This window comes from Triticum dicoccoides, chromosome 6B (assembly GCF_002162155.2).
Source record: "Triticum dicoccoides isolate Atlit2015 ecotype Zavitan chromosome 6B, WEW_v2.0, whole genome shotgun sequence".
NCBI classification, from domain to species: domain Eukaryota; kingdom Viridiplantae; phylum Streptophyta; class Magnoliopsida; order Poales; family Poaceae; genus Triticum; species Triticum dicoccoides.
This window is the reverse complement of record NC_041391.1, coordinates 127025804-127039385: the sequence shown is the minus strand read 5'-3', so window position 1 is coordinate 127039385 and position 13582 is coordinate 127025804. Positions and strand designations below refer to the sequence as shown.

General features: G+C 47.9%; 1 pseudogene; it reads right to left on the bottom strand.

Annotated features, from left to right (window-relative positions):
• Nucleotides 1–4582: 4582 nt before the first annotated feature.
• LOC119320278 overlaps nt 4583–13582 on the bottom strand; it is a 54536-nt pseudogene continuing 45536 nt past the window's right edge.

The following is a 13582-nucleotide window of genomic DNA, read 5'->3' as shown; positions in this document are numbered from 1 at the left end:
CTCCCTATGCTCATATAGATACATATTCATCATCGGACAGGTATGATACAAGGGCGCATTCTCCATCTTATTCTAGACCATCTCACCAATACTATGCAGCTCCAAGAAGATCAACATTTGAACAATCACGCTTCAAAGACCGTTTCAATCATAAGGAATCGGTCCAGAGCTCAAGGAAGAAGAAAGAGGTGGTCAAGCAAGTTTACCGCATTAAGAGAGATGGTCGTCAGAGTGCAATTTCAGATTTGATCTCAAATGAAAAAGAGCCAATTAAAGTGTTGACATTGGCTACTAAAGGCAATGAGACAAAGCAACCAATTATTGAGAATCGAAGTGCCAAATCTGAAGAAAAGAATTTGAGAGTGCACAAGGCCAAAAAGGAATTGCCATTGGTCAAAACAGAATCACAGCCGAGATGCCCGCTTGGCTTATCGTATTGGCAAAAGAAAAATTACAAAAACTTAGTGCACAAGAACTTGAAGAAAGGAACATGGCATGGGTTCCCAAAGGAAGTGCTCAAAATAAGAATTATGTGCAAGCTTCCATTACAAGAAGTGCGGCAAAGGTGAAGAAGGAAAAGTGTGAAAACTACGAAGGACCAAGCCGAAGGTTTCAACATCTTTGGTCTACACATTATCCATATTCTGCAACTATGCTATTAATGCCTATGCCATGGAATTCGTCATCAGGTATGATTGGTAACCCTCAATGGGCTTATTTTAATCCATGGATGCAATATAATTTCTTACATCATGAAAGGGTATTGCCAAATCACTATACATTTGATTAGCTACAAGTTTATTGCTGATCCAAAGGGCCGAAATACTTGATTTGTCATTTCGTTTGTTTATTTCGGCTAATGTGCTTCGAATGAAGTTTACATGGTAATGGCCGATATTTATCTATCGTCCTAAGATTATGTCAATGCATGGTCGGTATGGTATCCAAACATCGTCCTTATTTCAATAGGAGACCAAAACAAGCCTCATACAACTTAAAATATGTTTGCACAATAATAAAAGCCGAATATGAAAATTTATTCGGTTTGGAGCTTTTGGTTGCTGTAGGTGCTATACAGATTGAGGCTTTCAGTGATTCGTTATAAGTAGTGCAACAAATATACAAGGGTTATCAATGTTTTGACGAATCACTTATAGTTTATCTTGGGATATGTCTAGATGCAAAATTTACCTTGGGTTGCTTTATTGTCCTTCATATATCTAGACATGACAATTCGAAAGAGTTGGCACAGCAAGCATCCGGCTACTATGTTAACCATGGTGTATTGTATTATTTCTATCAATAGCTGATGCTAGGTCTTGTCAACATAGGTAAGGCTGAACCGAAGCCACCGCTTCGGCCACTAATGAAACTTTTATGCAGGCGAAGTAAGGATTGGAGAAAGTTTATTATTGATTATCAGCAAAATCCTAGCAAAAGGGTGAATAATATGGTTCCGAGAATGACCTTGAGATACATATCTATGGGACTTTATCATCGGATTGTTAAGGAAGTTGAGAAAGTTTCACCCAAGCTTGCGTCAAAATATTCACACAAACAATGGCCGATATAAATTTATCGTCCTAGGAATATGCCAAAATGGCCGATGGAGTGTTGACATCGTCCTTAGAGCAAGCTATGTGCAAGTTATTTTTTGGCACACAGGCTTTGCCGAAAAATAGGGGGGCATGTGTTGACACCAAATTTTGGCACAGTCAAGAACTTATTTAAAATGGCCTCAAATATAGAAGTGTTCTACATGAAAAAGTTTTGTATTGTCGATACTAACATCTTTGAAGTTTGGGCCATCGCCATCTGATCTCATCTCGAAGGCCGAAATTGTGTTCGAAATACTGAGATTTTGTATTTAGAACACTATTCGGCACATTACGCACCCAAGACTGCCTCGTACGGAAACATGATCTACATGGATTGTCTTTGTCTCGTCGAAACGATCGATTTTGATATAAGAGTCATTCCAATCCGAGTTCGTATGCAAAAGTTAGAGCCATCCGAATACAGCACTATCACGAGCCAAAAGTGGCGCGCCCCACCAGACACCCTGTCTGATGGGTAGCGCGAATAACAGCCTGTGTTGCACGAGCAATTTGACCCTTAAGATGAACTCTAATCAAAAAACGTTCAACATAAAAGTTGTTCGTCTCGTCGAAACGGTCAAGATTTCTTTTGGTCTTGTTTCCATCCGAGGTTGTTTACCACCTCAAAAGTTACCTGCAAGGTGCAGCCAGTTTAAACCGATCAGTTTTGAAAAGTTCGGACAAAACTAATCCGAATTTGACTAGGGTTTTGCACGTGAATCCAAGCCTTTTCCTTGCACGGGAAGTCCAACCGCCTCTTATATACCTGATGGGTGATGGCCGATTGAACAACACACAATCGATCAATCAATCTATTACTTTTCCGTGTTCATCTACTTTTATCTCTCCCCTTGTATTTTTCTTCTCGTTCTTCGTCGTTCTTCAAGATTGGAGGCTGCGAATCCACGAGGCTCTAGGAGCGGTAAGACCGACCTCGAGCAGCCAATCGTCGCCGCGAGCCCTGACGGGGTCCCTCCCGGGCGAGCGGGGCGTCTGGTCCCAAAAGCGCCGGCTTGCTGTCTTGCGTATCGCGCTGGAAGTCGGCCTCTCGGGCTGTGAGTTGCGGAGCATCTCCCTCGGCGCCGTGGGTACACATCGACGTGTTCGTGTGACGCATTCCAGCGTCAACAACTTCTGAAAAAGGGTATGTAAAACATCATCGGTGAATTTCGGTTGCGGAACGTCTCCCCTCTCCCTCCCTCCCGCGTCGCCCCCACAAGGCGACCGGGGGGAAACCCTAGTTCGCCGGCCTTCCCCTCCCCCCTTCGTCCTCCTCCTCCCCCGCCGCTGCCTGAGGGCGCCGGGCGAAGCCCTGCAGTTGCCGGCGGCGGCGGGGCCTCTTGGTCTTCCCGCTCGCGTTGGGCCGGCACGGGCCGGCGCACCGGGCCGGAGCGTGTCGCGTTGCTGGGCGTCACGGCGGAGCAGCGGGCGGGCGCGGCATCCCAGCGTCTTCACTGATGCGCGACGGGCAGCTTGGTGGTCGAGCGCGCCTGGGGCTCGGAGGTGGCTGCTGCGCCAGCGCAGTCAGATCTGGCGCAGGCGGCGGGCGGCGCAGGCTGTGGGCATCCACCCCTACCGTGGCCCTGGCTGCTGGTGGTGGAGGCGCAGCAGAGGCAGGCTGGTAGGCATGCGGGCCGGACTCCGACTGGTTCCGGTGGTTGGACGGCGGCGAGCGGCGTGAGTTGACTCCCTGGTGAGCATCCTTGGTTCTTGGCAGTGGTGGATGTGGTGTCCCTTGCTGGTGAACAGGTGGTTGTCGGTGGCCTCGCGCGGATCTACACCGGCGCCGTGGTGGGGCGACATAGGGGGTGTCCGGTGGGGAGGTTGGTTGGAGGGATGGGAGGCGCCGACGAGGTCAGGCCACCCGTCGCTTACATAGGGGTGTGCCAGTCCGGATGCGTCCGCTCCCCCTCCTCCCCCTTTCCTCGGCCGAGTGCGCGCGGCCGCAACTCCGGCGATTTTCGAGGCGGGGCATCTACTATTGTTCAGTTGGTTTGGGGCTGCCGATTGGACCAAAGCCAAGGCCTTTGGTTGGTCGCGGGGTGTTTGGATGCAGGGTGGCGGCCCTGGCGACGGGAGACGCGGCATTTGTGGGCGGAGCGAGCGTCTCAGGTGCGGGCGGGCAGCCATGGCCATGCGGGTGGCATGGGTGCTGGTGGTCGGCGAAGCTTGGGTGCAATGACGGGGGTGATCCGGGGAGTATTACTTGCCCAGTTGGACTGGCCAACGGCGGCGGCGTCCGCAGAGGTTGTTCCCTTCCTGAAGGCCCCTTCGCGGTTGATCCCTCCCCATCGCATTGCTCCGGGTGAAAACTTGATCTTCGGATCAGACAGTGGCTTTGCTCTGTAGTCGTTTCCCTTCTTGGAGGCACTGTCTTGGAGGCCGTGCTCCGTCGTGGTCTGTCTCACCCCTCCTCGGTGGCCATCTAGGCTTGGTGGCGTTGGGGTGGTGTGGCGGTGCCCGGCACCTATGTATCTTGCCTTGGGTGCGTGTGTCATGTGTGGTGGTGGTGTTTGTTTGTATCGGTTTGTTTGATGGTCCTTTATATATAAAGCAGGGCGAAAACCTTTTTCGGTAAACATCATCGGTATAAGCAGTATTTATTGGAAATTCAAAATTGCACAACTGGGAGCACATACCAACGGTTGCAAAAAAAAGATATTCTGATTTCCAAACTATTCAAGCAAAATCTCAAATGTCAACTTTCGAGTCTTCCAAGTGCATGTAAATTTTCGTGCAAACATGATAAACTCTGTGCCATACGTACAAACACAAGTGTAATGCTCAAAGATTAGTCTTCAGAGTACTCAATTTTGTTCTTATTCCAAGGCACAATAATGCTCTTTTTGACATGAAAAATACAGATATGTTAAGGACTTAAACATATAGTAAGTTTTTTACTAATTGGGCTCATATTATGCTGCTCTCAACAAGATAAATTCAATTTAACATGTAGACATTTATTTACCTTCTAGGTGTTGCCACTATACACTAAGCTTGGGACGGTAATATACACTGGCAAATTTCTTGGTAATGGAGTCAACACACGCCATCCTTATTCTTTCAGGTGTGGCCGGGTTGTCAAGGGGGAACCAGTCGAGATGCCCCTCCTCTGCCCTGGCCGCTGTGATTGCATCTTTTATCGCAAACAAGACGGAGGAAGCAAGGAAGAACGGGGGCTCTCCTACAGCCTTGGACGAGTGGATGGCCTTTGGGTTTGGAACGCCCCGCAGTCAAGAGAATAAAGTGACAGATTAAACAAGGGGACACGGAGTAAATAGAAGCAAAGACATGCCTTCCAAGAAAACACAATTCAGCTATGAAGTTTATGTTGAAGATATTCTGTTTTAAAGGATTCCACGTTGCCACATGATTGTGCGCGTGAAATGCATGTGGGAAGTACTGTCATCGACACTGTCTTCGCTTTAAAGATCAAGCAACTGTGGAAACCTACGTCTACACTTCACATTTATTTCTTCCATATATGCCTGTGGGCTGCCGTCGCTGGAGTGGCAGAAAAGCCATCCTGCTAGGTATCAATTGCCCTTTTCAAGAAAAGAAACAATAAATCTTTTCGGATGCATGATTCGATGATACATTGGTTATGTAGCAGAGTAACATTATAAGCACTAGACAGAGCAGCCCACAATTAGCTGTTACAGTTAATATAAGACAACGGTTTAACTGTTAACAGGATAACAAATAGATGGACGAAGGGCAGATGTCTGGTTTCATTGTAAGTTGTTTTTGCAGTAGTTTATGTCTAAAACAATTTTCAGGCAATTTGAACCAGCTATTGCAGGAAAAGAGCCCCTGATGTTGTAGTGCCTCACCACTACTGTTGCAGTACAAAGTCACACCTTTTTTCCATTGTAATACTTGAAATCCAACTTATGCAAAAATGGGAACTTACCTTCAACAGTGAAACCTTGAAATTGAGAGGTATATCATTTACAGAGGGTATTTTGTAAGAGCCGGGTCCATGAGTGAAAAGGCGTCCAGGTCGGATCCACTTGTGGTTATCATCCCCCCATTTTAGCTCTTCCATGGCAGCCCAGCCCAAACCTTGGATGAAAGCTCCTTCAATCTGGCATAAGCCATTGAGGTTAACAGAAGAATCAAAAAGGAAAATATGGGAGCAGGATATCACAGCTTCAGAATCCTATTATATTGTATCATGTAAACATACCTGGCCAATATCGATTGCTGGATTAATCGAATAGCCAAGATCCATGACAATATCAGCTGTCCTTGTGTGGAAATCCCCAGTTAGGGTGTCAATCTCAACTTCTGCAAATGCGGCTCCATAGGTGAAATAATTAAATGGAGTTCCCTTGCCAGCAATCCAGTCAAACCCAATATCCGGCGTGATATAAAACCCATGAGCAGAAAGATCAACCCGTTCCATGTAGCATGCTTCAGCTAACTAGAAAAACAGAAGGCCACACCAAAATTAATCGGACTGCTAACTTTTTTACAGCTGGAATAAAATATATTTTTAATAGATTTAATTTTGATAACTTGTAAATCTGAGCTGAAACCTTTATCTAACACTATATTTTTCCTATAAATGAACATCATTCTTTCAATGGCACACTCTGTCGAGTTTTTACCAAGCATGATCTCAAAGGGGCAACCTTGACTCCGTTGTCAACCCTAGTGGTGCGCTGTGAAATGATCTCAAAGGGGCGACATTGACTCGTTGTCAGCCCTAGTGTTACTTGATCCATGCTTCACATGGATCAAGGCTTCATTTAATATATGCATCTATTATACGGAGGCAGCCGCCGGCAGCCGGCCACTTTGCACCTTCGGATGGCCCTACTGCCGCCGACACCAGCCAGGCTTTGCCCAGCGCGCCCTCCGGCGGCAGTGAGGGGAGAGGAGGAGCCAGTCTGCCAGTGGAGGCCCTGGGCCGCCGGACTGGAGCGCCATAGTGCGACTCCAAGACGGTAGAAAGATCCCTTTTTTCGGTCAAGAAGTTCCCGTCTCGATTTTCAACGGACTTCCAGCACAAAGCTTTCTCTACCAACGACCAATCATACCTATGTGGTGAAAGAAAATATATTTGGGTTTCTGATTCAGAAATCAACGTTAGTTGGTGCTTGGGGATCAAGGTGCGGGACTGAGGGTTTCCCTGAGGGTGCTTGGTGATCAAGTAGAGATCCTCTAAGCTGTGCTTGAGGATCAAGGTGAGAGAATGGGGTATTGGTACTTTGATAACATTGTTGGATAATGAGCAACTAACTTTACCGAGGGCCAAAGGCCATTACATATACATGTCTGGTAAAGTGCATAAAATCCCTCAGGGATATAACGAAGAGAGACTATACACATCTAACACCCCCCGTCAAACTCATGGTGGATCAACAACATTGAGTTTGAAGAGGAAAAAGGCATCCTGCGCTCGAGTCTGTGCCTTCGTGAATAAGTCAGCCAACTGTAACTCAGAGGGCACATAGTGAAGAGCGAGAGACTGATCCTGCACAGCAGCACGCACAAAGTGGGCATCCACACCGATGTGCTTGGTGAGCTCATGCTTCACCTGGTCACACGCAATACTGATAGCACCGGTACGTACTGTCAGATAGTAAGGGAGTCGAGGTAGTAGCAGACACACCAAAATCCTCAAGTAACCACCGTAACCAGATCACCTCAGCCGTCAACATAGCCATGGCGCGCAACTCAGCCTCTGTACTTGAGCGAGAAACTGCAGTCTGTTTCTTTGTCTTCCAGGCAATAAGGGAGCCATCAAGAAAAACACAATAAGCAGACAGCGAGCGTCGATCAGAGGGATCACAAGCCCAAGTAGCATTAGAGTAGGCCTGGAGCTCAAGAGAGCTAGAGCGGGGAAAGAAAAGGCGATGAGAGGTCGTGCCACGAAGATATCGTGGAACATGGAGGAGGTGACTATAGTGGACAGAGGTGGGGGCTGAAACAAACTGACTCAGGATGTGGACAGGATAGGAGATGTCAAGACGCGTAACAGCAAGATAGACAAGGCTGCCAACGAGGTGATGATAGCGCGTGGAATTAGGAAGAGGGTCACCATCAGAGGCACGAAGCTGAACGTTGAGCTCCATGGGAGTCACAACTGTGTGCTCATCATCAAGAGCAGCGCGAGGAAGAAGATCCTGAATGTATTTTTCTTGGGAGATATAGAAACCATCAGAGGTCGAGGATATCTCAATCCCAAGAAAATAGCGAAGTGGACCAAGGTCAGTCATGAGGAACTGGTCTCGAAGGCGAGCCTTAACAAAGGCAATGTACTCAGAGTCGTCACCAGTGATGATCATGTCATCAACATAGAGAAGGAGAGGAGTCAGACCACGAGGAGATGTGTGAACAAACAACGCGGGATCATGATCACTGGGCAAGAAACCAGCGGCAGTCACCACAAAGGCAAAGCGCTCAAACCAGGCACGAGGGGCCTGTTTAAGACCATACAGGGAGCGACGAAGTCGACAGACCATACCATCAGGAGCATAGTATCCCGGTGGTGGCTGCATATAAACCTCCTCGTGCAACTCACCATTGAGAAAAGTGTTCTGGACATCAAGTTGAGAGATAGACCAATGACAAACATAAGCCACAACAAGGAGAGTACAGACAGTGGTCATGTGGGCCACAGGAGCGAAAGTCTCATCATAATCGCGTCCCTGCTCCTGTTGATAACCACAGGCCACAAGACGAGCTTTGTAACACTCAAGAGAACCATCAGAGCGAGTCTTAATCTTGTAGACCCACTTGCAGGTGATGGGACGAACACCAGAAGGGAGGGAAACCAGATCCCATGTGCCAGAGCGCTCAAGAGCAGCAAACTCTTCGGCCATCGCAAGCTGCCATTCAGGCTGAGTCATGGCAGTCCGATAGGAAGTGGGCTCAGCAAGAACAGAGAGACCGTACCGATCAGGAGAGTAGCGATCAAGCGGAGAGCGAGACCGAGCACGGAGGTTGTGAACCGGGGTAGGTGTGAACGGGGGTTCATCAGAGGTGGAAGGCGCGTCAGGCACGTCAGGAGAAGCATCCTCAGTACAAGGGCGGCGAGTACAGTGGAGAGGAAACGGTGAGAGAGGGTGACGAACTCGAGAGGATGGTGTAGAGGTGGAGGAGCATGGAGAAGATGGTGTCGGTGGTAAGTGAGTATGAGTGAGAGGTGTAGGAGGTGGAGGTGAAACATGAGGCACATAGCCAGGTGTGTCGGGAAGGAGAAGAGAAGAAATATCGTCCACAGAGAAGTGCGAGGAAGAAGGACGTGGGTAGTAAGAGCGAGACTCGTCAAAGGTCACATCATGCGAGATGCGCAATCGACGACCAACAGGGTCCCAACAGCGATAGCCCTTGTGCTCATCACTGTAGCCAAGGAAAACACACTCAACCGACTGAGCCGTTAGTTTAGTGCGTTCATGCGAGGCAAGAAGGACGTAGCACACATAACCAAACATACGAAGAGCTGAGTAGTCAGGAGAGCGACTAGAGAGACACTCCATAGGAATACCGCCCTGCAGAGCAGTCGAGGGCTGAATGTTGATGTAGGTGGATGCGGAAATAGCCTCAACCTAAAAATGGGGTGGAAGGGACGCGTCAATCATCAACGCACGAGCCGTCTCAAGCAAATGACGATGCTTACGTTCGGCAACGCCATTTTGAGCATGAGCACCAGGACAGAAGAACTGGGTAAGGGTACCCTGTTCTGTGACAAAGCCATGCAACAGCTGGGAAATATACTCTCCAGCAGAGTCAGCCTGAAAAGTACGAATAGGCGTGGAAAATTGAGTGTGAACCATGGCAACAAATCGTTTGTATATAGAGAGAACCTCGCTACGAGATTTCATGAAGTAGAGCCAAGTGTAGCGGGAGAAATCATCAATAAACAAAACATAGTAGCGATGACCACCTTTCGAATCAAAGGGGGCTGGGCCCCAGACATCAGAATGAACTAAGTCAAAAGGATGCTGAGAGACCGAATGACTGGTAGGATAAGGTAACTGGGTCAGTTTGCCAAGTCTACAACCATTACAAGGTAAAGAAACATCTCTAGATACAGACCCTAAGAGGCCCTGATGCACTAAGGAAGACAAGCGAGAGCCACAGATGTGACCAAGGCGATGATGCCACTCCTAGAAGGACGCAGACGAAGAGGCAGCAAGAGCATGGTGTTGGAAATATGCCCTAGAGGCAGTAATAAAAGTATTATTATTATATTTCCTTGTTCATGATAATTGTCTTTTATTCATGCTATAATTGTATTATCCGGAAATCGTAATACACATGTGAATACATAGACCACAATACGTCCCTAGTAAGCCTCTAGTTGACTAGCTCGTTGGTCAATAGATAGTCATGGTTTCCTGACTATGGACATTAGATGTCATTGAGAACGGGATCACGTCATTAGGAGAATGACGTGATGGACAAGACCCAATCCTAAGCATAGCACAAGATCGTGTAGTTCGTTTTGCTAGAGCTTTTCCAATGTCAAGTATCTCTTCCTTAGACCATGAGATCGTGTAACTTCCGGATACCGTAGGAGTGCTTTGGGTGTACCAAACGTCACAACGTAACTGGGTGACTATAAAGGTGCACTGCAGGTATCTCCGAAAGTGTCTGTTGGGTTGACACGGATCGAGACTGGGATTTGTCACTCCGTATGACGGAGAGGTATCTCTGGGCCCACTCGGTAATGCATCATCATAATGAGCTCAAAGTGACTAAGTGTTTGGTCACGGGATCATGCATTACGGTACGAGTAAAGTGACTTGCCGGTAACGAGACTGAACGAGGTATTGGGATACCGACGATCGAGTCTCGGGCATGTAAAGTACCGATTGACAAAGGGAATTGCATACGGGGTTGATTGAATCCTCGACATCGTGGTTCATTCGATTATATCATCGAGGAGCATGTGGGAGCCAACATGGGTATCCAGATCCCGCTGTTGGTTATTGACCGGAGAGCCGTCTCGGTCATGTCTGCATGTCTCCCGAACCCGTAGGGTCTACACACTTAAGATTCGGTGACGCTAGGGTTATTAGGAAGACTTGTATGTGATTACCGAATGTTGTTCGGAGTCCCGGATGAGATCCCGGACGTCACGAGGAGTTCCGGAATGGTCCGGAGGTAAATATTTATATATGGGAAGTTGTCATGCGGACACCGGAAAGTTTCGGGGGCATATCGGTATTGTACCGGGGCCACCAGAGGGGTTCCGGGGGTCCACCGGAGGGGGCCACCCCTCTTGGTGGGCCACATGGGCCGCGTGGGGAAGGGAACCAGCCCCTGGAGGGCTGGGCGCCCCCCCCCTTGGGCCCATGCGCCTAGGGTTGGGGGGAACCCTAAAGGGGGCGCCCCCCTTTGCTTGGGGGGCAAGCCCCCTCCCTGGCCGCCCCCCCTCTAGATCTCATCTGGAGGGGGACGACCCCCTTCCTCCTTCGCCTATAAATAGAGGGGCGAGGGGAGGGCTGAACACCTGATCCAACGCGCAGCCCCTCCCCTCCCCAACACCTCTCCTCCTCCGTTGTGCGCTTGGCGAAGCCCTGTTGGAGTACTGCCTCTCCACCATCATCACGCCGTCGTGCTGCTGCTGGAGCCTTCTTCCTCAAACACTCCTTCCCCCTTGCTGGATCAAGAAGGAGGAGACGTTGTCCACACCGTACATGTGTTGAACGCGGAGGTGCTGTCCATTCAGCACTTGGTCATTAGTGATCTGAATCACGGCGAGTACGACTCCATCATCACCGTTCCCTCGAATGCTTCCGCACGCGATCTACAAGTGGTATGTAGATGCAATCTCTCTCCCATGACTCGTTGCTTAGATGAACTCATAGATGGATCTTGGTGAAACCGTAGAATTTTTTTTAATTTTCTGCAACGTTCCCCAACAATGGCATCATGAGCTAGGTCTATGCGTAGTTCTCTATTGCATGAGTAGAACACAATTTTGTTGTGGGCGTAGATCTTGTCAACTTGCTTGCCGCTACTAGTCTTTTCTTGCTTCAGCGGTATTGTGGGATGAAGCGGCCCGGACCGACCTTACACGTACGCTTATGTGAGACAGGTTCCACCGACTGACATGCACTAGTTGCATAAGGTGGCTAGCGGGTGTCTGTCTCTCCTACTTTAGTTGGAGCGGATTAGATGAAAAGGGTCCTTATGAAGGGTAAATAGAAGTTGACAAAATCACATTGTGGTTATTCGTAGGTAAGAAAACGTTCTTGCTAGAACCAAATTGCAGCCACGTAAAAGATGCAACAACAATTAGAGAACATCTAACTTGTTTTTGCAGCAATTGTCATGTGATGTGATATGGCCAGAAGTTGTGATGAATGATGAATGATATATTGTGATGTATGAGATCATGTTCTTGTAATAGGAATAACAACTTACATGTCGATGAGTATGACAACCGGCAGGAGCCATAGGAGTTGTCTTTATTTTTTGTATGACCTGCGTGTCATTGAAGAACGCCATGTAAATTACTTTACTTTATTGCTAAACGCGTTAGCCATAGAAGTAGAAGTAGTCGTTGGCGTGACAACTTCATGAAGAAACGATGATGGAGATCATGATGATGGAGATCATGGTGTCATGCCGGTGACGAAGATGATCATGGAGCCCCGAAGATGGAGATCGAAGGAGCTATATGATATTGGCCATATCATGTCACTACTATATAATTGCATTTGATGTTTATTATGTTTTATGCATCTTGTTTACTTAGAACGGCGGTAGTAAATAAGATGATCCCTTATAATAATTTCAAGAAAGTGTTCCCCCTAACTGTGCACCGTTGGTAAAGTTCGTCGTTTCGAAGCACCACGTGATGATCGGGTGTGATAGATCCTTACGTTCACATACAACGGGTGTAAGACAGATTTACACATGCAGAACACTTAGGGTTAACTTGACGAGCCTAGCATGTACAGATATAGCCTAGGAACACAGAGACCGAAAGGTCGAACATGAGTCGTATGGAAGGTACGATCAACATGGAGATGTTCACCGATGATGACTAGTCCATCTCACGTGATGATCGGACACGGCCTAGTCGACTCGGATCGTGTAACACTTAGATGACTAGAGGGATGTCTAATCTGAGTGGGAGTTCATTAAATAATTTGATTAGATGAACTTAATTATCATGAACTTAGTCTAAAACTTTTGCAAAATATGTCTTGTAGATCAAATGGCCAACGCTCATGTCAACATGAACTTCAACGCGTTCCTAGAGAAAACCAAGCTGAAAGATGATGGCAGCAACTATTCGGACTGGGTCCGGAACTTGAGGGTCATCCTCATAGCAGCCAAGAAAGACTATGTCCTAGATGCACCGCTAGGTGAAGCACCCATCCCAGAGAACCAGGATGTTATGAACACTTGGCAATCACGTGCTGATGATTACTCCCTCGTTCAGTGCGGCATGCTTTACAGCTTAGAACCGGGGCTCCAAAAGCGTTTTGAGAAGCACGGAGCATATGAGATGTTCGAGGAGCTGAAAATGGTTTTCCAAGCTCATGCCCGGGTCGAGAGATATGAAGTCTCCGACAAGTTCTATAGTTGTAAGATGGAGGAAAACAGTTCTGTCAGTGAGCACATACTCAAAATGTCTGGGTTGCACAACTGCCTGTCTCAGTTGGAGATCAACCTCCCGGAAGAGGCGGTCATTGACAGAATCCTTCAGTCGCTCCCACCGAGCTACAAGAGCTTTGTTGAACTACAATATGCAGGGGATGGCGAAGACCATTCCTGAAGTATTCTCAATGCTGAAGTCAGCAGAGGTTGAAATCAAGAAAGAACATCAAGTGTTGATGGTCAATAAGACCACTAAGTTTAAGAAGGGCAAGGGTAAGAAGAACTTCAAGAAGGACGGCAAAGATGTTGTCGCGCCCGGTAAGCCAGTTGCCGGGAAGAAGTCAAAGAATGGACCCAAGCCTGAGACTGAGTGCTTTTATTGCAAGGGGAAGGGTCGCTGGAAGCGGAACTGC